Genomic DNA, 27,674 nt, shown 5'->3' with positions numbered 1-27,674 from the left:
CTGCCCCGCCAGCCGCCCGCCCCGCCCCTCTCCACCCCCTGCGCCTACGTCGTCCTCCCCCTCCCACCCCTCCCCAACGTGCGGGCTCTCTCATTCTCAAACCCCAGGTTGACCCATTTCTCTCTCCCATTGGACCCCCGCGTCTCCAACCATTGGTCCAAGGTACCTGTCCGTTTCCTGGGAGAGTTCAACACCGCCCGTCAGGAAGAGGCTGCGGCCTCATTGGGCGCCTGAGGAAGGATGGGCGGATACTCAAAGGTAAAGCCGAGCCCTCATTCAGACCAAAAAGGGTGAAGGAGATCGTTCCCTTTGTTTGCCGCTGAGAGGTAGGGATTCCACTGGGCAGCACCTGTGTTCTTCATCCTAAAGTGAGCTTCTGAGAGTGAGCAGAGGAGAAGCGAGCTGGGTTGCGCCCCCCGGTAGAGCTCTTTCTTCCCCAGCTCCTTCTTACCTTTGGATTTTCCCTTCTCTTGGAGCTGCCTCTGCCCTAGTCCTACCAGGTGGATCAGTTTCCACTCCAGTCCGACTGAATTGCACCCCGACTCCTTCCGTAACCTTTCATCTAGTAAGACCTTCAGGCCCACTGGAATGTTCTTTAGAACTCTTAAAACTACAGTTCTCGCCTTTGTGAAGACTGCATACAGCTCGCCCTTTCCTAGGTTCCTGTAAGAAGAAATTCCAATACCGTTGATTTTTAGAATTCAGACGAAAGACCACTTTACTGGAGCGCAAACTGAGGGTGGGAAAGCTGTCGGTGAAGTGGGCTTGGTCTCTCTGAAGAGGCTCAGTTTCTCTACAAATCTTGGAATTTTTTTGCCTGGGGGAATTGCACCTTGGATCACAGTGACTTTAACAGAAATCAGATTAAGAACCAAAGCTGAATATAGATTCAGAACGATACTGCAGTTCATGAGCAAGGCTGACTTTTCCTACATCCTTTTGTTATCCTCCGCTTCTCAAACAGAAAGAAAGGAAGGAAGGAAGGAAGGAAGGAAGAAAAAGAAAGAAAGAAAGAAAGGAAAGAAAGAAAGGAAGGAAGGAAGGAAGAAAGAGATAGATGGCCCCTAATATTTCTTCTGTGCTTTAATCCTTTCATGGCAATATAGATTTCCAATGAGATGGTTCTCTGACATTTCAAAACCAGTCCATGCTGAGAGATCTAGCCTGATCTCTACTAAACTTTTCCCCTTCCGTGGTAGGAATAGATCCGATATATTTGGCATTCACTGAGTGTTTTTTGTCTAATTATAGTTTGGGGTTAATTGTTAGACACACTGAAGACAGTGGGGCAATTTGGAAGGATAACCAGGGCTGGCATCTCCAGCTTTGCTGCCACCAGCTGCAAGATCTTGGGCAAGTACTTAACCGACTGCTCAACCTTAAAGTGAGGGGATCTTGTAGGCCTGACATTCTGTGGTTTGTACATGAGAATGGCTACACTCATGTGTCCCACATGAGTGTCCCACCCATTTCAGGCCTTGAAGAAGTTAGGGTAGAGTGCCATACCAAAGGTCAACTGCAGTAGGTCTTGAGAAGGAATTTCTGAGTAAATGCCCTAAAAGAGTGTCCAGATTCTTATTGTACAGAGGATCAGTGAACTGAAAAAGATATGGATGAGTCTTTGAGTAAACTCCCTAAATTTTGTTCAAAATAAAACTATGGCACTCCCAAGCAGAAGAGAGCAAGTAAGGAGGGGGTAGAGGTATTTCATGTTTTAAAAAAGACCATAAGAAGAAAGGTTTTCTTGATAAAAATTTAATTTGGAGGAAGAAGGAATTTTCCAAAATGATGTAGACACACGGAGAGAAACAAACAAACAAACAAAAAACACTAAAAAGATATAGAGAAAGATTGTCAGTGGTGATCTCTTTCAAGTGGTAGGATTATGAGTAATTGGGCAATTTTTATTGTCATTTTGCTTATTGATAAGTTTGTATGTTTTATGATACAGTTTTGATCTCTACTTCTCCCCCACCCAGAAGAGAAGAAAAACAATCCTTGATCCCTCTCAGTAGGAAAAGTCTAACTACCCACATAACTTAAATCTTTCATGAAGTGTCATTCACCAAACATTTCAAGAAGTCACTCAGTAAATATTTGTTGAATGGATAAGTGCTAGGAATTCAAATGAGGGAATATCCTTCAGGCTAAAGCTGTCTAGCAGAAGTTGTCTAGCCAGGTTGCATGGAAGAGGCAGAACTAAAGCCAGTCCTGGAAGTGGATGGAGGGGACAGGGAGGAACCTGCATTCAGGATTGAAGGGTGAACATGGACCCACCGCAGAGGTGGGGAAGCCTGAGTAAGCCCAGGGATACAGTAAGAGGATGAGAAAGAACTCTGAAAAGATAGGTTGAGACCAGATTTGTCGAGGGCCTTGTAATTACTTGTTTCAGACAAGTAAATATTTCATTGACTATTTGTAATTATTTAATGTCTAGCTTGTTCACCATGAGGGCAGGAGCCCTCTGGTTCTCCACAGTTGTCCCAGCACCTAGAGGGCTCCTGGCACATAATTGGTTCTCAGTACATATTTGTGACTGAATGACTGACTTGAATACCAGGCTGAGAAAAAAAGTCTGTGTTTGGTTTAGCAGATAAAAGTTTAGCCCTGAAAGCTTTTGAGTAGGGCTGGGAGGTGATCAAATGTTCACCATCTCTGAGGATGAGAATAGATGAGGAATGGATGAGGAGGTGCTTAAGTCGGGCATCCAAAGGTGTATACAGCTTGATTAGTGGAGAATAGGAAGCGTGGAAATGGAAGTTAATGCAGTGGATAGAAATAACAGAAATACCAGCCCGAGAAGAGGTAAGAGAGCAAAAAGGGAGTGATGGAAAATAAACTTTACTAAATAAAAAAAGGGCAGATTGCAAAAGACTTTGAAAGGCAAGTAGAATTACCAAGATTTCACCACTATTAAGCAAGGGGTGACAAGTGTCACCCCAAAAAGAATCATTTTCTCTACCACACTGAAAGGTATAGCATAAGGCAGGGAGAAAATAATAGCAATCGGTGATGCGGCTTGGCAATGGACTTATGTCAGAAGATCATGCTTTCTCCTGGCTCTGTCCTTTGAAATCCATGTGACTTGAGGCAGGGTACCTGTTTGAACCTCAGTTTCCTTATTTTTAAAGAGATGTAAAAATAGAACCTGATTTTTATAGAGGTTTGTAGGATTAAATGAAACAAGTCCTACAAAAGCTCTAGCATGCTGCCTAACACCCACTAGATATTCAAGGTATTTATTTTCTTCTTTCCTCTACCCATCACATTCAGAAACACTCAAGGGAAGTAATTAGTTAATTGCACCCTAGGAAACTGCAGAGGCTTCTTGACTGGGAGTTAAACCAGGGTTTTTCCCTTAAAAAAAATAAAAATAAAAAAGGAAGGAAAGAAAAGGGAGAAAGAAGGAGGGAGGGAAGGGAGGGAGGGAGAAAAAAACAAACAGGCATCATAGACTGATGATTAAAGTTTGGGGCCTTGGCTTTTAACTGAATCGGAATCCATACTCACTGTTTGCAATTAGGCAAGTTAATTCCCTGGTCCCCCCAGCTCCCTCATCTGGAAATTGGGGATAATTATCTCACTGGGCTCCTAGAATGATTAAATGACAGGATGTATATTATGTGCTTAGCACAGAGTCTGTCAAGTAGTAGTAGTTATTGTTATTATTATTATTTGAGCCTAAAGCATGATTTGGTAAATGAATATCACTCTCTCCTCAGGTCTTCTGGGAAGTATTTTAAATAAGTACTTTGGTGCTAAAATCTCTCAGGCAGAGATGTTAAGCTTTTCCAAGAGTCAGCCCACCCCTCTCACCTCTCACAGTACACCATTTCAGGAGAGGAGCCCTAGTTCCTGATTCATAAACCCCATTTGCAGTAATATGACATTCAGTAAATGTTTTGGACAATGTGTGGTAGGGCTGATAGGACAGAAGTTGGAGCCAAACACTCGGGTCCAAATCATTGTCAATGTCACTGTCATTGTCACTGTGAACAAGGCACTTCATTCCTCTGAGTCTCCATTTCATTTGTTATAGAATGAGGCTGTTTTGAGGATTAGATGAAGTCAGGAGGACTCCCTGCAGTACCTAATACATAATAGGTGCTCATTAAATTGTAAATGTTCTTAACACAATCGATAGTATTTTAATTCCTGTCTTCTGAGAGTTAATGGGGCTTGAAACAACAAAATGGTAAGAAATCTTCCCTCCTTTCTTCTCCCTTGCATCTCCTACAAAAACCTCAGTTCAGAAAACAACTGTACCATGGCAGCTCTTTGTTTATTTTATTTTTTAAGATTTTTTTTTTGATATGGACCATTGTTAAAGTCCTTATTGAATTTGTTACAATATTGCTTCAGTTTTGTGTTTTGGTTTTTTGGTCACGAGGCATGTGGGATCTTAGCTCCCCAACCAGGCCTCGAACCCACACCCCCTGCATTGGAAGGCAAAGTTTTAACCACCAGACCGCCAGGAAAGTCCCATGGCAACTGTTTACAATGTCTTATCTCTGGAGACCAAGTTGCATTTTAACAATGAACAGCGTCTTTTAATCAAGGAAAAAAGATCAAAGGTAATTTTTGCTTCTTTCAGCCTGGTTGCAGAGCTAGCCGCGTGGGACGGCTCTCCATGAAATTACACCTCTTACGACCATGCTGGGTCTGCAAGGATTTCATTTAAGCCTTTTAGTCAGGGACCCCAAATAGGTCCAATCAAAAGAGAATTAAAGGGAAGATTATCCGTACAATTGGGGGTTTTTTTGTTTGTTTGTTTTTTAATTTATTTATTTTATTATTTATTTTTGGCTGGGTTGGGTCTTTGTTGCTGCGCAGGCTTTCTCTAGTTGTGGAGAGCAGAGGCTACTCTTTGTTGCGGTGCGCGGGCTTCTCATTGCTGTGGCTTCTCTTGTTGTGGAGCACAGGCCCTAGGCATGCAGGCTTCAGTAGTTGCAGCACGCGGTCTCAGTAGTTGTGGCTTATGGGCTTAGTTGCTCCGTGACATGTGGGATCTTCCCGGACCAGGGCTCAAACCCGGGTCCCCTGCATTGGCAGGCGGATTCTTAACCACTGCGCCACCAGGGAAGCCCACAATTGGGGTTTTTGAAGAACATGTAATGACTGGGAAAATGATCACATAAAGTGAAAAGGAAAAAAAGATAGAAAACTATCTGTTGTAATCTTAAAAAAATTTAAAAGTAAATTGGATAAATCAAGACAAAGAACTGTATATGTAATATATTTCTAATTTTATGGAATGTATATTTGCATTAATATTATTGAAAGAAGTATATCAAAATGTTAACTGGGCTTCCCTGGTGGTGCAGTGGTTAAGAATCCACCTGCCAATGCAGGGGACACGGATTCGAGCCCTGGTCCAGGAAGATCCCACATGCCACGGAGCAACTAAGCCCAAGCACCACAACTACTGAGCCTGCACTCTAGAGCCCGCGAGCCACAACTACTGAAGCCCGCATGCCTAGAACCCGTGCTTCACAACAAGAGAAGATCCCCACATGCCACGTAGCCACTAAGCCTGTGCTCCACAACTACTGAGCCTGCGCTCTAGAGCCCGTGAGCCACAGCTGCTGAGCCCGCACACCACAACTACTAAACCCCGCGCACCTAGAGCCCGTGCTCCACAACAAGAAAAGCCACCGCAATGGGAAGCCCGTGCACTGCAAAGAAGAGTAACCCCTGCTCGCCGCAACTAGACAAAACCGGCATGCAGCAGCAAAGACCCAACTCGGCCAAAAATAAATAAATGAATAAATAAATAAATTTTTTTTAAAAAAATGTGAATAATTATCTCCAGTCTAGGAGTGATTTGTTTTTTCTTTGTCCTGTACTATTCAGTATTTTCTACCATTAAAATGTACTGATTTTCTAATCAGAAAAGTATGTTATTATTAATAATCATTATGAAAAATTTTAAGGATGTGGAAATGTGCATAGTATAACAATAAATGAAAAAGTAGTGAAAAAAATCCTTCATACAATATGTTTACAAATGTTTGTGGGTGTGCGCGTGCGTCTGTGTGCATTAAGTGTAGTACCCAAAATCTCATTTTTAGTTATTTCTGAGCTGAGTGGTGGAGTATGGGTAATTTGTATTGCCTTCGTTTTACTTTTATTTTCCATATAGCTAAAATAACCATGCAATACTATTATAATTAGAACAAAGAACCACAAAATCTTTTTTTTTTTGGTAATAATGAAATAGATTTCAAGCTGAAAGCATTATTGCTAGTTAGAGAGATGGTAGAGGAGGGGAAAAAAATAGACCCCGAGGATGACAACAATAATAATATTAATGACAATATTGATAATGACTCCTATGAATTGAGGGCACACTGCGAATGCCATCACTGTTTACAATCTTTTTTATTTTTCAGAGCCTTTAATGACTCTTCCAAGCAAACAAAAATTCCTGGAATATAAACAGTCCATTGCTTGCCTATCTTTTCCACCTCCTGGAGGGAACATTCTTGGTTATATGCAGACAGACACGTGGCTTGGTACTTTTAGAACTATTCAGTAGTTTAGCTTAGCTGTGGTCTTACTCACCTAACACAGGCATAGACTTCTTTTATTCTTCAGCTTTTCAAATCTCCGTCTTTAAATCATGTTGGTGACCAAGATTTAACTGAAACTTCAGCTCACTGTTTCGCTTTTGAGATTAATGCCCCCTTATCAGAAAAAAAAATCAATTTAAAGATTTTTGTTATTATTTAAATAAACCAGTAAGATCTGATGAATGAGCAACTCTCACAGTTGTTCGTGAAAAATAGATTTTATGAGAGCAGGAGCTGTGTAGTTATGGACGTGGCACAGCAATGCCCTCTTAGAGACCATGGTGGACAACCTCGCCACCGTGTGGTATTGAGGAGTATGGCGGCCGTATTTCTCTCTTTTTTAATGACATTTGTTTTCTAGTTTTACACTTTTTTTCTAATAAATTTGTTTATTTTTAATTTTTGGCTGCGTTGGGTCTTTGTTGCTGCGCACGGGCTTTCTCTAGTTGCAGAGAGCGGGGACTACTCATCGCTGCGGTGCACAGGCTTCTCATTGTGGTGGCTTCTCTTGTTGCAGAGCATGGGCTCTAGGCGCATGGGCTTCAGTAGCTGTGGCCCGTGGGCTCAGTAGTTGTGGCTCGTGGGCTCTAGAGCGCAGGCTCAGTAGTTGTGGCGCTCGGGCTTAGTTGCTCCATGGCATGTGGAATCTTCCCAGACCAGGGCTTGAACCCGTGTCCCCTGCATTGGCAGGTGGATTCTTAACCACTGTGCCACCAGGGAAGTCCCTAGTTTTACACTTTAAGTGCTGAAAGTAACCTTCGTGATCACTGGGTGGAGCCTCTTCAATTGTTGTGGAAACCAAAACCTAAACCATGGATATCACTGGGGCTTGAACCCAACTCTTCAGACCCTCTTCTGACCCTTTCTTGCCACACAATTGTTTCTAGTTCTTCAAGTTCACTCAGGGACTAGCTGCATGTCATTTGCGGGGAAACTTAGCGCCATCTAATGCAATGACTCACTTTTACATCCAAGGAAGCCCAAGCCTAGAGAGGACAAATTACTTGCTAAAGGGTCCACAGCTAATTCTGTGTCCCTTGTTTTTTATTCCATTCATTCATTTACTCACCAAACATTTACGCATGTGTCTACTATGTGACAGGCACTATTCAAGGCACTAGAGATACAATAGTGAACAAAAATAGACAAAAGGCCCTTCATAAATCACATCTTCTAATAGGAAAGACAAATAGAATAAGCAAGTAAAGTACACAATATATTATTACAGAGGGATCAGTGTTAAGAAAGGAAAAAAGACAGTGGAGGGAGAGAGTAGAAGATGAAATGTTAGAAGAGGTTATATTTCAGAGTGGCCAGAGAAGGCCTCCTTAGCAAGGTGACTTTTGAAATAAAGATCTGAAGAAATTGAGGAAGCCAACCATACAGATATGGGGGAAGAGCATTCAGGCAGAGGAAACAGCAGTGCAAAGGCCCTGAGGCAGGATCGTACCTGTGTATTGAAGAAAAGAGCAAGGAGGCCAACCTAATGGGTATGAGAGTTCCAGGGTAGCAAGAAGTAGGAGAGGTAATGGGGGGCCAGATCATGGGGTACTTTCCAGTCAAAGGAGGACTTTGGCTTTTACTTTTGTGAACAGAGAAGAACAAAAAGCATTACTCATCACCCAGTTCTACCAGGGTGAAATCGCAACCCACTGGGCTCTCCCACTCACGGTGTGCCCTGAGAGGAATTCAGAATGCAAGACAAGATGAGGCACTCTGTGCTCAGCATAAATGGGCCGCTAGATAGTAGACACATGTCTCAGGAAAAATTTCAATGACCCCAGATTCTTGCATCTTCCATACATAGAAAAGCACTAAAGTCGTTATCTTGAGATATCTGTTCTTTGTGACCAGCAACACTCTTCTACCAAGATGCATGCTTGACTGCATGTGTTCCCTAGCCCCAAAAATCTGTATGTAAACTGACTCCCTAATCTGGAGCAGTTCCTCAGAGCTCAGTGGCTGTCTCCCGGGCTATAGTCCTTAGTAAGTCCCTGAATAAAACTGAAACTCAGCAACTCTTACGTTGTGTGTTTTGAAGTTGACACTTTGAATGAGATGGGAGCCATTGAAGAGTGTTCAGCAGGGGGAGTTGCGTGGTCCGACTTTAACAGGAACACTCAGGCCACTAGGTTCACAATGGGCTGCAGAAACAAGAGCAGGGGCATGAGAGGAGGAGGCTCTTCAGTAATCCTGGCAACACATATAACAGCAGGTTAGGCAAGGGGGGTGACAGGAGTGTGGTGAAAGGTGGTCAGAACTGTAAAATATATTTTGAGGGTAGAGCAGCTAGCTTTGCTGGTGGATTGGAAGAGGTGGGGAAGAAAGAGGAGTCAAGGATGACACCAAGGTTTTGGGCCTGAGCAACTGAAAGCGTAGCATTGCCATTAATGGAAAACAGAGGGCATCTCAGCAGCTCACTGCTAGGCATGCTCAGTGTGAGATCACCGCCCCACCCCCAAGTGGAGATGTCGGGTGGGCAGCTGGTTATGTAGGTCTGGAGTTCAGCCAAGAGCTGTTAAGTAGTAACAGTCCAGTCCAGAGAACATGAACTCCATGAAGTGACTAAGGGCACCATAGAAAACATTCAAGCCCAAATGGTAAAATACTTCCTATTTTAGCATGGAGCTTTCCAGATTTCTACCCCCCCAAAATTTGTTTTTTATTTTCATTGAATGAAAGGTTCTTTAAATTCTATAGTGCTTTACAATTTTCAAAAGTTTCACGCAGGGACTTCCCTGGTGGCACAGTGGTTAAGAATCTGCCTGCCAATGCAGGGCACACGGGTTCGAGCCCTGGTCCGGGACGATCCCACATGCCGTGGAGCAACTAAGCCCGTGCTCCACAACTACTGAGCCTGCTCTCTAGAGCCTGTGAGCCACAACTACTGAAGCCCGTGCACCTACAGCCCATGCTCCACAACAAGAGAGGCCACCACAATGAGAAGCCCACGCACCGCAAAGAAGAGTAGCCCTCGCTTGCCACAAATAAAGACCGCGCACAGCAACAGAGACCCAACACAGCCAAAAAAAAAAAAACATTTAATTAATTAATTAAAAAAAAAAAGACGATAAGAACCAGCTTTGTAAAAAAAAAAAAGTTTCACGCACATGGTTTCATATAATAACCCCTTTTTCCCCCACCCCTAGATTCCCCCTCCCACCCCCACTGGTAACCACTAGTTTGTTTTCTATATCTGTGAGTCTACTTCTTTTTTGTTTTATTCACTAGTTTGTTGTATTTTTAATTTATTTTTTATTTTTGTTTTTTGGGGGGCTGCGTTGGATCTTTGTTGCTGCGTGCGGGCTTTCTCTAGTTGCGGCGAGCGGGGGCTACTCTTCATTGCGGTGCGCGGGCTTCTCACTGCAGTGGCTTCTCTTGCTGTGGAGCACGGGCTCTAGGTGCCCGGGCTTCAGTAGTTGCAACACACAGTCTCAGTAGTTGCAGTGAGCACGGGCTCTAGAGTGCAGGCTCAGTAGTTGTGGCTCACGGGTTTAGTTGCTCCGCAGCACGTGGGATCTTCCCGGACCAGGGCTCGAACCCATGTCCCCTGCACTGGCAGGCGGATTCTTAACCACTGCACTACCAGGGAAGTCCCATTTGTTGTATTTTTTAGATTACACATATAAGTGATATCATACAGTATGTGTCTTTCTATGTCTGACTTATCCAAAGAAACTTTTTAAAGGGCTCTGCCTTGCAGAGTTGAAGGCTGTTCACGTTTTGCTCACAGACGTGACATGAGTCTCGCGACACTGGTCAGGTCTGTGGGATGACGTTTGTGTGTTTTCTAGGTTACAGAATGGAGCCCCGCGTGGGCCAGTGGGAGCCCCAGAGGGCGGCCTGTCAGGCGAGTGGAATGTCAGGGAAATGATCTTGTGCTTCCTGTTGGACTAAAGGTGGCTCGATCCCGATTTGAAGACTTCCCTTCTTTGCTTCTTTGGATTGTGTTGATGCCCAGGTAAGGTGCAATTGCTTGCAGCAGTGTGATCTGTCTCTTTATTATTTTATTACTTGCCCTTAATCCACCCCCTACTCCACCCTCCTATAGCTTTATACGTGATGGAATTGACATTTTTTCTTTTGCATCTTGTCGTCTCCTGGGGACAACAGCAAGGGATGGCAGAGTGACTGAGAGCTTATTGAGTACCAGGCAATAGGTTAGGAGTTGATACACATGCCCTCATTTGGCGTACAAGGACAATGCCACTGACCTACCAACTAGGCCACCACTTGTAACAACAACCAACATTTAAACAGCATTTTCAGTTCCAAAAACACTTTTACATATAGGTGCACTGATTAGGAGTATAGCTTCTAGAACCAGACTGTCTGTGTTTGAATCCCAGTTCTGTTATGACTGGCTGTGTGTTCTAGGACCATTTACTTAACGTGTCTGTTAAACCTCAGTTTCTTCATCTGCACAATGGGAATTTAAAAAATCGTACCTACCTCCTAAAGTGCTTTTCTATAGCTTTATTGCAGTATAATTGATATACAAAGAACTGCACATACTTAATGTTTTAAATTTGATGAGTTTGGATGTATGTAAACACCCACAATCTGAAGTGGTTTTAAGGATTGAGGTAATGCATGGGCAGCTCTAAGAGCTGTGCCTGCAGTCTAGTGAGCCCTCAATAAAGGCAGATGGGATTCTATTACCTCTTTGGGCCCTCAAAAAAAAATTCCTATAAAGCAAGTATTCTTTTTAACCGACTTTGCTAATAAGGAAACTGAGGCTCAGGGAAGCTATTTAATGTGATAACTCAGTAGTAAGTAGCAGAAGCCCTAGACCCAGTCACGGGTAACAGCCTTCGATCCCCAAACTTTTCCTACTTGGAATCCATTTCCTCCAGAGGGTTGGTTTTTGTGTTAACTTTCTCACCAAGTCTTCTGGTGTCCGCTGGCTTTGTGAAACAGCACACTGAGATTGGAGGAGAATAACAGCAAAAATAACCGTTCTTGGACACATCAGTGTGTCAGGCCGGTGTCCAGCGCTTCTCATGCCTTTCACATTTCATCTTCACCAAAAAACTATGCGCTGCGTACTTTTAATAACCCCTTTGTATATAAACTGGGGCCCAGAGCCATTAAGTTACAGGAGTGGTGTGAGTTGGGGCAGAATCCAAGATCCACCCGTTTATGCACAGGAAGACTTTCAGGTTCCGCCGATATGGGAAGGCTTTCAGATCCGGACTGGGGGAGGCAGATTGACTCCCACCCCCTTATGCTAACCTGTCCCCAGGCCAAGCTGTGACAGTCAAACAGTGACACCTGGGGCAGCCCCACCCACCCTTCAAGCTCAGAGGCTATGCAGGCTCTCAGCCCTCCCAGCCCAGGGCCAGGCCGAACCCCTCCACTTGAGACGCAGTGTAGCCTCCAGTTCAGAGAATCCCTGGTCCAGAGGGTGTCTCCAGGCGCGGAGGATGGACTGAAGATGTCTGTTTGGGGCCAAGGAGAGCGCAGAGGAAGTCTGAGATTTGGACTCAATCCCACGCCCCGTCACCATCCCCATCGCAGGCCTCATCCACCCTCCTGCGTCAGAGTTGGCAGTCTGCGTTTATTCCTTGCCTCTTGGCATTTAGATCCCCTCGTTCCTCTTCTGGGCCTCCAGCACGTCATAAGTAGAATTTCTCATGGGTAAATGGGACAATTTCCCCACTCAGACGTGAGGCTAGGTGTGGGAGAATAGAAACCTATGGGGGCTTGGCCTGAGCTTAGGTTTTAATGTGAGCAACCTGGTGTTTCTCTCTCTCTATCCTTCCTTCCTTCCCCTTCCTTCCTTCCCCTCCCTCCCTTCCCTCCTTCCTTTCTTCTTCCCCCCACTCTTTCCTTCTTTCTATCCTTCCTTCTTTTTACAGAGAGGGGCAGAACCACAACATACAGCTTGAGCAAGCTCCCAGGATCTCCCTACTCCCACAAGAGGCAGCCTGCTTCCTATCCTGGGCGAGCTGGTTCAGAACAGGCACTTTGCACACTCCAGGTGTCTTTGGTGTGGGGCGCGGATGTGGCCGGGTGTGACTGTTCTCCCCCTAAGTTAAGCCACTGATCGTAAATATATGTCCGAGTGCCTATTAATAACCGCAGGCAGCCCACTTGTCCCCTGTCACTCCAGCTGCTCCAACAGTGACCCACTCTCTGCCCTGCCCTCCTCCCTCGTGAGCTACAGCTGGGTCTGCAGACACCATCTGCTCCACATTCCCCTCTCTCACGTGCCTCTTCCTCCATCCCTGTGTTGCTCTCTTCTGGGGCCGTGACACCAGGTCACTAATAGGGGTAAGTGAGAAGGAAAGGAAAGAGGAAAATAAAATAATAACAATTGATTTTGATAAACCCTCCAACCCTTAACATTCTACACCCAGGTTCCTTCCAGTCATTGACTATGAAAATAGCGCTCCTGGGTCTCAGAGTTCCCAAGGCCTGTGGTTTGGATAAGGAGCCTTTCCACTGGGTAGGCTTGCTACAGATGCTGAACCCACTAACAGTCGAGGAAATTTATCTTCCTGTTGGTGAAGCCTTCAGCCCTCCCATTCTGTTTGTTTCTTCCCTGACTCAGCTTCTCTCCTTTTTTATAAACTGCTACCAAGGAAGGACTTGAAATTTGAAGTATAAATAAATAATACCTCAACTATTACCTGAAATGAAGATTTGAAACTTAAAAGGGACCCAAGAAGAGAAGCATCTCAATAGAGAACAAGAGCTCTAAGAGAGTCGGTTCTGGGTTCTATGTCCCCAGTTACTGACTGGAGCATCTCTCACGCACATTGGCAGCGTCAGTAACACCAGCCCATTCCTACCTTGGAGCAGAGGATGGCACCAGATCGTCCTCGAGATCTCTTCTAGCTCTGAAGAAACGGAGATGAACAGAGGAATGGACGCCACCAGCAAGCTGGGAAAAAGGCATCTTAAGAGCCTGTGATTTCAAAGAGTCTTCTGGTTGGGATGCCTGAAATCAGATGGCCAAGTGCGGCCTATACAGCATAAATATTATGACTCTGACAGTATCTGACAGTAGTGATATCAGCCTCAGGCCCTTTTGTAATTCCATCTCTTCAAAATCATCCTTCACTACTTCCTGCAAACATAACTTCCTCTGCCTAGTTGACTCCTACCTATCCTTGAAGACCTAGCTCCAAAGCTCCACACTCTGGGAACACTTTCCTGACTATCCTGAAGACACACAGGAGGTTTCCTCTCTGGGTCACACAGGACTGCCCCGCACTCAGAGCCCTCGCTACTTTGCACTGCCATCTCCTCCCCTCCCTTGACCATCAGATCTTTGAGGAAAGAGACTTGGCCTTCATCTTTGCCTGGCACATTCCTGGTTGTCCTACTTTGAATGGAGAGAGATAAGAGTGGTTATATAATGATCTACCGTCATAAAGGGCTTTCCCCTACATTTTCTCATTTAGCCTTTACACAGCCCTGGTGACATGACTTTCCCAGGTCATTTGGTAAATAGTAGAACTGGAAGATTTCACCCAGTTTGGGGACCATCAACCTCAGCTTGTAGGTGTCCCTGAAAGCCTCCTGTCATGTAGGAGAAAAATTCCCCCAAAGTCAGTATTCCCCTCACCTTCCTTCTCCTCTCTCTCCCATCAAGTTCAAATGTCAAACGGCTAAGATAGCCGAAAGGGGTTTTTTTTGGCCGGGCTGAGTGGCATGCGGGATCTTAGTTCCCGGGCCAGGGACCGAACCCATGCCCCCTGCAATGGAAGCATGGAGTCTTAGCCACTGGACCACCAGGGAATTCCCTAGCTGAAAGTTTTGATAACCTGCCTTCTTTCTCTGCTTGTCTACCTCCTCCGGCAAAGACCCTACCTGAAGAGCAGAAACTGTTCTCCCGGAGGCCACCAGACTTCAGGCCTCTGACGTCAGAGCCCGGGCCCTCTGCCTTAAAGTTGTTGCAGACCCCATCTCTAAGATGGCAACCTAGTGTAAGCCACGATATAACTGGGGGCTCTTGAGGGCTTCTCTGTAATTGCTAAGAATCCTCCACTGGATAGAGAGGAATGATATGTATTCTAGATTCATCATCACAATTCATCAGGTTCTTTTCCTTCTAGTTGTGTGTCCTATAGCAAACTATTCAGTACTCTGGACCTCAGTCTTTTCATCTGTGAAAATAAGAATTGAACTTAATCAATATAAATTAGATGCCACCGCGTACAGAGCCCAGGCTAGGTAGTAGGGCTATAGATCAACAGAATATGGTCTCTGCCCTCAATAAATTAAAGTCACATGGGAGAGATAGGAATTAAAAAGCAGAACCCACAGCAGAGTGAGCTAAAGTAGATATGGAAGAAAGGCTATTAATACCTGATTTGCCAACCTGATTTGGCAGTTGGGCCAAGAATCAAATGAGGTCATGCATATCAAGTATTCTTAAAGCACTGCAAATGTAAGCAAATATGTTATTTGTCTTCTGTAGGAGACACCAGATGTGTTGTCTGCTCAGATCTCTCCTTTTCCAAGAACTGCTCCTATACCCAAATCCACATCATAATGGTGACCCGCCCCCCGCTCCAAGCGCCACTTTGGCCATTTTGGTTGATTGAGCCAGACGCAGACCCCTGGCCCAAGCTGGGCCACATAGCCTCCCTGCTCTAGGTTTGGAGTGGGAATGAAGGTAACTCAGACTCAGTCACCCTGGGCTCTTGATTAGAGCAGATTCAAATTCTGGAGGCACAGACAGCTATTTTCTGACAAGGTGGACTGAAAAATTAAAGAATGCCAAACTGCCACACCTGAATGGAAAAATGGAGCAGATTTAGAGAAGAGGCAAGACAAGGGGCAGAGTCTACCTGGCATTCAGGCCTTAGTTCAGGTCTGTCCCTGGCTGCCAGAAATGGCATCCCAGTAAGGACCATCTTTTGCTAAAGATAGCTCTGATGGCCTTCAATCCCTTGCAACTAAAAGATTTGTCATTAAGCAGTTTCTAAACAAATTCAATTCAGGCTAATGTAGGACAGAAGTCCCTCCCTAGCCCATTTAAGAGCTGTGCCATTCTTTCATTCATTCATTCATTCAGTCAGTCAATTAGTAAATGAATATTATTGAATGCCAACTATTTACAAGATTCATAAGAAGTAGAAGAGAAGTTGGCTGTATCTTCTATGATATAAACCAGACACTGGGTGTCAGCCTTCAGGCCAGCTGGCTCTCAGAGCCCCTGAAATTCCCCAGTTGTGCCCTGGGAGCACTTTGGTGGCACCGTGTGCTGCTGTCACTTGCAGTTATTCCTGAGAGGCTCTGGAGCCTTGGACACCATGACATTTGTCTGCCCGTCACCCCTCCCCTTCTGGTAGCAGCCACTAGAGCCCACTCTTACCCCCGCACACATACACACATACTTTTGGGGAGCTGCCCTACCCCATTCCATGGTCTTTTGGTGAAGCTGTTCATCACAGGACTCCTCCCCTGATCACGGGGTGGACACAGGACCTAAGTGGGCAATCAGAATCTCTTCCTGGGGAGCCTGAACTTTGAGTTGAGACAAATACAGAGAGTCATCTCATAGCAGCACCCCATAAAACAGATTCCCCCCGGTGCCCTGCTGAGAGCAGTGCAGCCCACTCCCTGGACTCAGTTTTTGCTTTAAAGCTGTAGCCACTCCAGCGTCCATCACTCAAAAAATAAGTATCTTCTGAACTAAATTGGCCAATCAGTTACTTGCAGTCTAAGAGTGCTGAACTGTCTCCTTTTCAGATCAATGCTCATGGATGAATGAAGAAAAGAGAAGGAAAGTAGAAGAAAGAGGAAAGTTGCCTCAGGTTCCCCACCCAAGCCTACAGCCCAAGCCTTGATCCTATTTTTAAGACCCTTTAATGAGCCTATATTTGTCATGAGGTTTTTTTTTTTTTTTTTTTTTTTATGGAAATCTACACAAGTCATTTGGCTGAAGGCTGGAGCTTATTTCAGGAAAGCAACTCTTTCATTTCTCCAAAGCCCCTGTTAGCTCCTCCCGCACCTGTTCTCTCTTCTGTCAAGCCACCTATCGCTAATTTCCAGAGCAAAAAGAACCAGGATCCAGATTCCAAAGCAGGCTGTAAGTGATGTTTAGAGAAACAGGTGTGTGATTTTTGTCATAAATTGTCTTAATATAATCTTGCCAGTCAACACAGATGCCTCATGAAAATGCATTTCTTATCTCACAAAGGTTGCCTCCCAAAGTAAGACTCATGGAATCCCCCCAAATAAACCATTAATCCAAGCCCCTCGTTTTACAAATGAGGAAACTAAGGTGCAGAGCAAGTAGCTTGCACACTCGATAACACGGAGCTAACCAACAGCAGATCCGGGACCAGAATTCAGGTCCTTTCACCACTAGGTCGGAGTTTTTCCACTATTTCATGCCTCCTCTCACACTACAACTCACTTTCTTTAAATATAAGAATTTCCTTAATCTGTATATATATATATAAATATTCCATTGGGCAATAAATACTTGACAGAGAATCTGGATACAAAAACCCTAAAGTATGTGCCTCCACTACTAGTCAAGATCCATACTTTATGCAAATTGTCAGTACGGATATAGAATTCAAATTGCACAATTTAATGTACATTCAACTCTTAACTAAATACAATGTAAACAAAGTTACCTGGTACTCAGTTATTATTTTTTTCCACTCCCCAAAGTGAATGGTAGAATTAGAACCAATGAAAGAAAAATGACAAGGAATTTGATTTGGGCAAGACAGGTTTAAGGGGATGCTCAGAGGTGGTGAGTTCTCCATCACAAGAGGTCAAGCAGAGGTCAGACGAACAATCATTTGTCAGGGATGTTGGAGAGCGCTGGTTCTCCAGCTCTTTCATAAGCACCAGAATCATCCCAAGAGCTTAGAGATTGCTGGGACCCACCCCTGAGTTTCTGATTCAGGGAGTCTGGGATGGGGCTTGAAGCTGTGCATTTCTAACCAGTGCCCAGGTCATGTGATGCTGCTGGTCCAGGACCACACTTTAAGAACCACTGTGGTGGTTAGGATGAGACATTTCACTCCAGCTAAGGTATACAAAGCTAGGTCACATTTCTATTCAATGTCTTATCAGACAGCTTGGGTTCCGTGTTGCCATACGAAACTGGGCTTCTTTCCTGCCTGGGGCTACCTTTGGTGATAGTCGAAATCCTGCACATACCTCTGTGCTCACCTTGAAGCTGGGACAAAGAGAGCCTCCTTGAGGCTGACAGACACCTAAAGTTGCTCGTAATATAGGATAGGCGGCCAGAGACAGTGTCAAAGCTCACACCTGGACATGACAATCCTCTGAAATCAGTACCATGGGCACTGGAACACACTGTTGATGGTCATGACAAAGCACCAGTCCTTGCTTGTTCCAAGTGCCTCTCAGAGGGAGAGCCAGAGAATCTGCCATCGCTGCCCATGGGACCACAGTTGAAAAAAGGACATTTTGCTCAACCCTGTGATCCTTGTCTACACCTGTGAAAGCACACAGCCAACATTTACTAATCTTTCACTCCATATGAAGTATTGTTCTAAGCAAGTAACACGTAGCTCTTATTTAATCCTTTTAACAACACTATAAGGTAGTAATTGGTAGAACTGGGGTTTGCACCCAGGTACTTCAGCTCTACACCCCACACTCTTTTTTTTAATTGAAGTATAGTTGATTTAGAATGTTGTGCTAATTTCTGCTATACAGCAAAATTATTCAGTTATACATATACATACATTCTTTTTCATATTCTTTTCCAGTATGGTTTATCACAGGATATTGAATATAGTTCCCTGTGCTATACAGTAGGACTTTGTTGTTATCCATTCTATTTATACTAGTTTGCATCTGCTAATCCCAGACTCCCACTCCATCCTCCCCCAACCCATGAAACCACAAATCTGTTCTCTATGTCCACGAGTCTGTTTCTGTTTCATAGATGTGTTCATTTGTGTCATATTTTAGATTCCACATATAAGTGATATCATATGGTATTTGCCTTTCTCTTTCTGACTTATTTCACTTAGTATGATAATTTCTAGCTCCATCCATGTTGCTGCAAATGGCATTATTTCATTCTTTTTTTATGGCTGAGTAATATATATATATCTATCTATATCTATAGATAGATATAGATAGATAGATATATACCACATATTCTTTATCCACTCATCTGTTGATGGACATTTAGGTTGCTTTCATGTCTTGGCTATTGTGAATAGTGCTGCTATGAGCATAGGGGTGCATGTATCTTTTCAAATTATAGTTTTGTTCAAATATATGACCAGGAGTGGGATTGCTGGATCATATAGCAGCCCTATTTTTAGTTTTTTGAGGAACCGCCACACTGTTTTCCATAGTGGCTATACCAATGTACATTCCCATCAACAGTGTAAGAGGGTTCCCTTTTCTCCACACCCTCTCCAGCATTTGTTATTTGTAGACTTGTTAATGATGACAGGTGTGATGTGGTATCTCATTGTAGTTTTGATTTGCATTTCTCTAGTAATTAACAATGTTGAACATCTTTTCATGTGCCTGTTGGCTGTCTGTATGTCTTCTTTGGAGAAATGTCTATTTAGTTCTTCTGCCTATTTTTCTATTGGGTTGTTTGGTTTTTTGTTGTTGAGTTGTATGAGCTGTTTGTATATTTAGGAATTTAAGCCCTTGTTGGTCTCATTGTTTGCAAATATTTTCTCCCATTCCATAGGTTATCTTTTCGTTTTGTTTATGGTTTCCTTTGCTATGCAAAAGCTTGTAAATTTGATTAGGTCCCATTTGTTTATTTTTGCTTTTATTTCTATTGCCTTGGGAGACTGACCTGAGAAAACATTGGTATGATTCATGTCAGAGAATTTTTTGCCTATGTTCTCTTCTAGGAGTTTTATGTACACCCCACACTCTTAATCAGAGATAAAATTGTTGTCAGTGTAAGGAATAGAGAAAGAGGTTGTCCTTCCTCACACTGTTACACTAGGCCAGAGTTTTAGCCCCTGGTTGTTATAACGGTCTTTCCTCACCTCTAAAGACCTGGGATCCTGAAGTTTTGTCTGTGTGTTTCACACACGCACACAGTTATTGATTCCAAAGCTCACTCAAAGTACTAGGTGACTAGGTCAGGAAGGGTTTCCAGCCTTAGACACATTCTGCCCACAACAGTCTTTCTTTTTTTTTTTTTTTTTTAATTTTTTTTTTTTTAATTTTTTTTTTTTAATGCTATTCTTGTCTGCTTACATTCTTTTTATGTATGTATGTATGTATGTATGGCTGTGTTGGGTCTTCGTTTCTGTGCGAGGGCCTTCTCTAGTTGTGGCAAGCGGGGGCCACTCTTCATCGCGGTGCGCGGGCCTCTCACCATCACGGCCTCTCGTTGGCGAGCACAGGCTCCAGACGCGCAGGCTCAGCAATTGTGGCTCACGGGCCGAGCTGCTCCGCGGCATGTGGGATCTTCCCAGACCAGGGCTCGAACCCGCGTCCCCTGCATTGGCAGGCAGATTCTCAACCACTGCGCCACCAGGGAAGCCCCACAACAGTCTTTCTAATCTGATGATCTCAGTACTAGTGTTGAGCCCAAATGGCCATTCTAGGCTCACCCTTGCCATTGATTTAATTCACCCTTTGGGGAGCCTTGGTGTCACTTCCTGCCTGCTGACCTTAGCTGGGACCATCTCAGGCATCGGAAGTGTTGAATAATATTAAACTGTAAAGAGGTGTAGTCTGAGTATTAAATACCTTTCATTCAGGTAGACTCCTTGGCCCCCGATGCATATTTCTCCAACCTCTTCCCAGCAGTCAACCACACTCAAGGCATCAGACCAAACCCTAGCCACAAAGCTTGCCATATTTGCTTCCTTCCTCCAAGACAATGGGCCACCACTGGCTCTATCTTTGCATAATTAAACGGCAACTCAGACAATTCTTGCAAAACAGGATTTGCCCCAAGGTCCTTTGTAGTACCCATCCTAGACTTTAGCAGGTGCCTCTTTGAATAGGCAGCTTCTCTCTCTAATGAAATAACTAAACTTTTACCTTCCTTAGGCCCTTCTATCCAAGCATTGGCAGTTTAATAGTGTCATCATTCAACATATATTGAGCACCTATTATATGTAGGGCACAGTGCTAGGAGCAAAAGATAGAAATAAGATAAAAGCTTTCCTAAAGGTAAAGGATAAAAGCTGTACAAGGCTGCAACATCCCCAGGTCTCCTGCCCCAAAGATGACAGGAAGGGCGTGGGGAGGGGAGAAGGAAGGGAGCAGTGGTAAACAAGAGGGAAGAGACAGTAATCAGTAATCTGAAGACTGTCTGCTAGTAAAGCCAGAACAGGCTGACATTAAGTCTATTTAAGAACAGCCTTGGGGCTTCCCTGGTGGCGCAGTGGTTGAGAGTCTGCCTGCCAATGCAGGGGACACGGGTTTGAGCCCTGGTCTGGGAGGATCCCGCATGCCGCGGAGCGACTAGGCCCGTGAGCCACAATTGCTGAGCCTGCGCGTCTGGAGCCTGTGCTCCGCAACAAGAGAGGCCAATGGTGAGGGGCCCGCGCACCGCGATGAGGGGTGGCCCCCACTTGCCGCGGCTGGAGAGGGCCCTCGCGCAGAGACGGGGACCCAACACAGCCATAAATAAATAAATAAATAAAATTAAAAAAAAAAAAAAAAAAAGAACAGCCTCAACAAAGAAAACTTATTAGCCAACACTATCAAAATAGACCCACTTTCTAAATATGTAGCTAAACTTTTCACTCCCCCACAACTGCATATAGAAACATCTCGCAAGAATAACTTTTACAACACACCCTCTGCAATACATGATGCTGTCCCCATCTGAATAGCAAAGTAATTGAGGTGCAGATGGTAAGTGACTTGCCTGCTATTGTGATGCAAGGCAGTGAAAACACTAGAAACTGGTTCTAAGGAGTTTCCTGGGAACTGCCTTAGATTTCACAAAGGGTCCTTAGATAAACTTTGCAGTTACCTATGACTGCATAACAAATAACCTATCAATCACCCCAAAACTGAGCCACTTACAGCAATAACCATCTTTTGCTCATGATTCTGCATTGGAACTGGGCTTACGAGGGCAATTCTGCCAGTCGTGCCTGGGGTCTCTCATGAGTCTGCAGTCATCTGGTGGGTTGACTAAAGCAGGATGATCTAAGATGACCTCACTTACAGGACCAGGGTCTTGATGCTAGCTGCTCCTCTCCAGTTGATGTCATTCAATTGTCTACTGCAGGCTACATGGCTGCAGGGGCATGCCAAGAGGGCTAGGGTGGAACTGCAAGATCTCTTAGGCCTAGGTTCTCGAACTTGTACAGTGTCACTTTTCCAACATCTCATTGGTCAAGAAGCAAGTCACAAGACCAGTCCAAATTCAAGAAGTGGGGAAATAGACTCCACCTTCTGATGGCGGGAGCTGCAAAGTATTAATGGCCATGCTTTTCACAATGAGAGATAGCTAGGCCTCATTTTTACCAGGCTACACACATTGGCTGTTATTGTCACTGCTGGGACCCAACCAGCATCCACAAGCCCCTGCTCCCTATGGGGATGGTTGCAAGAAACATCTTCTACATTGGCACTTGAGAACTTGGGGACTTAGCTTTAGCCCCTGGATGATGCCTGAACTCCTGGGATATCATCACGTATATATGCTGAAATTATAAATGAAGTTGCAGACCAGCAGTCATTGAGTAGACACATTAGTGGTAATTGCTGCCATCAATGCACAGGTACACAGAGCAGACATCATACATTCATGATCACATCATCACATGATTTCTCAGGTGATAGCTTCGCATCCCCAGACATGGCACATCACTTCTTCAAAGCCAAGTTAATACAGAGCAAACCAATTTTCTTCAGATTTCACAATATGTTTTAGAAGAAAATACTTTGCTAGACCTGATTATTGTTTTTCTTTATAGGCAGGCCTCTCAATATTTGGTAGAACACATGAAATTCCTGGCTCAGGCAAGGAGATGAAGGAGTGAGGAAGGAGCCAGAAATGGCTCTGTACCGGATACCTAAGAGAGGCCAACCTTGCTACAAATGGATTAAACTTGCCCAAGTGAGGGCTAATGAAATCTAAAAGTTTTACAGCTTCATTGAGGTATAATTGGCACAGTAACCTGCATATATTTAAAGTAGACGATATGGTAATGAAACCATTACCTACGAAACCACGGACACAATCAAGATAATGAACATACTCACCAAGCCCATAAATTTTCTCATGCTGCTTTATAATCCCTTCCTCCTGTCCCTCTCCGCTTTACCCATCCCCAGGCCATCACTAATCTGCTTTCTGTTGCTAATGATGACATTGCATTTCTAAATGCAAATGGGAATACCTAGTATACACTCTTTTCTTGCCTGGCTTCTTTCACTCTGCGTGATTATTTTGAGTTTTATCCACAGTACTGAGTAAAGCAATAGTTTATTTCTTTTAATTGATGGGTAGTATACCATTATATGGCTACACCATAATTAGTTAGTTTATTCCCCTGTTGATGGACATTTGGGTTGTGCTATGTACTGAAGTATGTCCCGCCAAAATTGAAGCACTAACCTCCAATGTGACTGTATTTGGAATTAGGGTCTTTAAGAGGTAATTAAGGTAAACTAAGTCATAAGGGTGGGGCTCTGATGGGATTCAATTAGTGTTCTTAGAAGAAGAAACACCAGAAAGCTCTCTCTCTCTCTCTCCAAGCATAATCAGAGGAAAGGACAAAGCAGCCATCTGCAAACAAGGAATAGAGCCCTCAACAGAACCAGAACCCTGCTGGAATCTTGATTGTGGACTTTCTGGCCTCCAGAATTGTGAGAAAATGAACTTCTGTTGTTTAAGTCATGCAGTCTGTGGCATTTTGTTACAGCAGCCTGAGTAGACCAATACAGATTGTTTACAATTTGGGGCAATTCCAAATTAAGCTGCTATGAACACTTGTATCCAAGTGCTTGTGTGGACACATGCTTTTGTTTCTCTTGGGTAACTAAATAGAAGTGAAATGGCTGGGTCATATGGTCCGTGTATATTTACCTTTTTAAAAAACTGTCCACACTATTTTCCAAACTGGCTGTACCATTTTGCATCCCACCAGCAGTGTATGGAATTTCCAGCTGCTTTACATTCTTGCCAATACTTAGTATGATCAGTCATTTTAATTTTAAAACAATTTAATTTTGGATAGCAATTTATTCTTCACCATTCTAGTAAATACATGGTGGTATCTCACTGTGGGTTTAATTTGCATCTCCCTAATGGCTAATGATGTTTATCATCTTTCCATGTACTTGTCATTCCTGTATCTTCTTTAGTGAAGTATCTGTTCCAATTTTTTTGCTCTTTTATTATTGATTGAGAGCTAATTAAATGTAAATTTGAATAAGCATAAGCATAGAAAATTAGACCCAGAATCTTACTGGCTGTGCAGTTTGGGCAAGCCTGGGAATGGGGACCAGAACATGCAGGAAGAGTGTGTGGGCATTGAAAACTTGGAGGAGGGTGGTCAGGGCTGAAAGGAGAGTGGGCGGTAGGTCTGAAGATAAGTTCTGCCAGCTTCACAATTTTGTCTAAGTTTGGTCTTGAGCCCTGCCTAACAGTTTTCTCACCATTGACACCTAATTCCAGCCCCCGGATGCTTTGAGAGCCCCAATTTTGTGACACTTTCTGTGGGAATTTATTTTAGGAATGCACCATATGTCACTCTTGCCTGAAGAAGCTTGCCAAGTTTGTAGGCAAAGACAGAGACACCCACAAGAAGTATCTAGATAAGATTTGGCCCAGAGTCCTGTCTGGGAGTAGAGTTGAGAACAAAGTAGTATCTAAAATACATCCACTAAAGCGAAGACCTAGGAAAGGAGGAATGAAAAGAAAGGACCGAGGGATGATAGGAGTGAGAAAGTATCATACACTTGGTGCTGTGATCAAGGACACTGTGCTCACCATGGATAACTTCTTGCCAGAAAGAGACAAGTGGGAGAGAATCCAGGAGAGAGCAGAATAAATGATGAAGGATCGGAGAGGCTGATTTATGAAGCCAACTTAATAGAGCTCACTGAAGCTGGTTCATGTAACAAAATGTGACTGAAGCTGATTTTCCATCAGAGTCTGAAAGAAAATGGAAATGCTCTTTAAAAAGATTAGGAAAATAGCAAATGTAAGAGTCAGCTTGTCTAGCAAGCCCATTAAGTAAAGTGAAAATAACTTTTGCATTAAGCAGACCAATTCTTTTTTTTTTAACATCTTTATTGGAGTATAATTGCTTTACAATGTTGTGTTAGCTTCTGCTATATAACAAAGTGAATCAGCTATATGTATACATATATCCCCATATCCCCTCCCTCTTGCGCCTCCCTCCCACCCTCCCTATCCCACCCCTCTAGGTGGTCACAAAGCACCGAGCTGATCTCCCTGTGCTATGCAGCTGCTTCCCACTAGCTATCTATTTTACATTTGGTAGTGTATATATGTCAATGCTACTCTTTCACTTCGTCCCAGCTTACGCTTCCCCCTCCCCGTGTCCTCAAGTCCATTCTCTACATCTGCATCTTAATTCCTGTCTTAAGCAGACCAATTCCTGATCTAAACATGTCCTCTCCATGTTCTGACGAGCCGCTCATTGGCATTCTCTTATTCTCTTCAATCTTTCTCCTCATTCTGTCCTTCTTTCTTTTTGTCTGGTGAATGTCATAATTATACAAAAATCTTCAGCTCTGGGAGTTCTTATTCCTTCACCTTTTAGAGGAATCTTCCTTCTTGGCCCCCATCCATAGGTCTGCCCATCCGTGGCCATATCTGTATTTCTTTGGCTCCATGTAGTTGACGTAGGCTGAGGTTTACCCCACCCCTTCCCTTATAGACCACCTCCTCTTGAATTAGGACTTTCTTCAAGCCAAGAGCTCAGGAAAAGATAATAAATGATCCTTAATTCCACCATCCTAACTAATACAATCATCCACAGCATTTTGGAACACTTCCTTCTAATCATTTTTCTTCTGTATTGGAATAACTCTGGTAAAATTACATCATCTCAGATTGGAACCAAGATGGTGGAGTAGAAGGACGTGCTCTCAGTCCCTTTTGCAAGAGCACCAGGATCACAACTAGCTGCTGGACAGTCATCAACAGGAAGACACTGGAACTCACCAAAAAAGATACCCCACATCCAAAGACAAAGGAGAAGCCACAATGAGACGGTAGGAGGAGCGCAATCAGAGTAAAATCAAATCCCATAACTGCTGGGTGGGTAACTCACAAACTGGAGAACACTTATACCACAGAAGTCCACCCACTGGAGTGAAGGTTCTGAGCCCCACGTCAGGCTTCCCAACCTGGGGGTCTGGCAACGAGAGGAGGAATTCACAGAGAATCAGACTTTGAATGCTAGTGGGATTTGATTACAGGACTTCAACAGGACTGGGGGAAACAGAGACTCCACTCTTGGAGGGCACACACAAAGTAGTGTGTGCATCGGGACCCAGGGGAAGGAACAGTGACCCCAGGGGAGACTGAACCAGACCTACCTGCTAGTGTTGGAGGGTCTCCTGCGGGGGGGTGGGGTGGCTGTGGCCCACAGTAGGGACAAGGACACTGGCAGCAGAAGTTCTGAGAAGTACTCCTTGGTGTGAACCCTCCCAGAGTCCTCCATTAGCCCCATCAAAGGGCCCAGGTAGGCTCCAGTGTTGGGTTGCCTCAGGCCAAAGAACCAACAGGGAGGGAACCCAGCCCCACCCATCAGCAGTCAAGTGGATTAAAGTTTTACTGAGCTCCACCCACCAGAGCAACAGTCAGCCCTACCCACCACCAGTCCCTCCCATCAGGAAACTTGCACAAGCCTCTTAGATAGCCTCATCCACCAGAGGGCAGACAGCAGAAGCAAGAAGAACTACAATCCTGCAGCCTGTGGAACAAAAACCACATTCACAGAGAGATAGACAAGATGAAAAGGCAGAGGGCTATGTACCAGATGAAGGAACAAGATAAAACCCCAGAAAAACAATTAAATGAGGTGGAGATAGGCAACCTTCCAGAACAAGAATTCAGTATAATGATAGTGAAGATAATCCAGGACCTCGGAAAAAGAATGGAGGCAAAGACCGAGAAGATGGAAGAAATGTTTAACAAAGACCTAGAAGAATTAAAGAACAAACAAACAGAGATGAACAATACAATAACTGAAATGAAAACTACACTAGAAGGAATCAATAGCAGAATAACTGAGGCAGAAGAACAGATAAGTGACCTGGAAGACAGAATGGTGGAATTCACTGCTGCAGAACAAAATAAAGAAAAAAGAATGAAAAGAAATGAAGACAGCCTAAGAGACCTCTGGGACAACATTAAACACAGCAACATTCGCATTATAGGGGTCCCAGAAGGAGAAGAGAGAGAGAAAGGACCAGAGAAAATATTTGAAGAGATTATAGTCGAAAATTTCCCTAACATGGGAAAGGAAATAGCCACCCAAGTCCAGGAAGTGCGGCGAGTCCCATACAGGATAAACCCAAGGAGAAACATGCCGAGACACATAGTAATCAAATAGGCAAAAATTAAAGGCAAAGAAAAATTATTAAAAGCAGCAAGGGAAAAACAACAAATAACATAGAAGGGAACTCCCATAAGGTTAACAGCTGATTTCTCAGCAGAAACTCTACAAGCCAGAAGAGAGTGGCATGATATACATAAAGTGATGAAAGGGAAGAACCTACAACCAAGATTACTCTACCCGGCAAGGATCTCATCCAGATTCGATGGAGAAATCAAAAGCTTTACAGACAAGCAAAAGCTAAGAGATTTCAGCACCACCAAACCAGCTGTACAACAAATGCTAAAGGAACTTCTCTAAGTGGGAAACACAACACACAGTGGTTAAGAATCTGCCTTCCAATGCAGGGGACGCAGGTTTGAGGGACAACTAAGCCCACACACCACAACAGAGACGTCCACGTACCACAATGAAGTGAAGACCCAGTGCAGACCAAAAAAAAAAAAAATTAATCAACCACGCTTATGTAATGAAGCTTCCATAAACCCAAAAAAACAGGGTGCAGAGAGCTTCTGTGTTGATGAACATGTGCAGATTGGAGAGTGTCCTGCTCAGAGGGCATAGAAGCTGCTTGCCCCTTCTCACATACCTTGCTCTA

The 27,674-nt window shown here is 44.0% G+C and overlaps 1 long non-coding RNA gene across 1 annotated transcript; it reads left to right on the top strand.

Annotated features, from left to right (window-relative positions):
• The first annotated feature begins 13 nt into the window (after positions 1–13).
• On the top strand, positions 14–26,061 carry LOC309655975. The gene is made up of 3 exons (XR_014261096.1): positions 14–326; positions 10,367–10,533; positions 23,239–26,061. It is a non-coding gene; the product is annotated as an uncharacterized lncRNA (long non-coding RNA).
• The last annotated feature ends 1,613 nt before the right edge of the window (positions 26,062–27,674 follow it).

The sequence above is a fragment of the Balaenoptera physalus genome (genome assembly GCF_965194825.1).
Source record: "Balaenoptera physalus genome assembly, chromosome: 2".
Classification (NCBI taxonomy): Eukaryota; Metazoa; Chordata; class Mammalia; order Artiodactyla; family Balaenopteridae; genus Balaenoptera; species Balaenoptera physalus.
The sequence above is the reverse complement of the archived record's forward strand: the minus strand, read 5'-3'. Positions and strand labels throughout refer to the sequence as shown.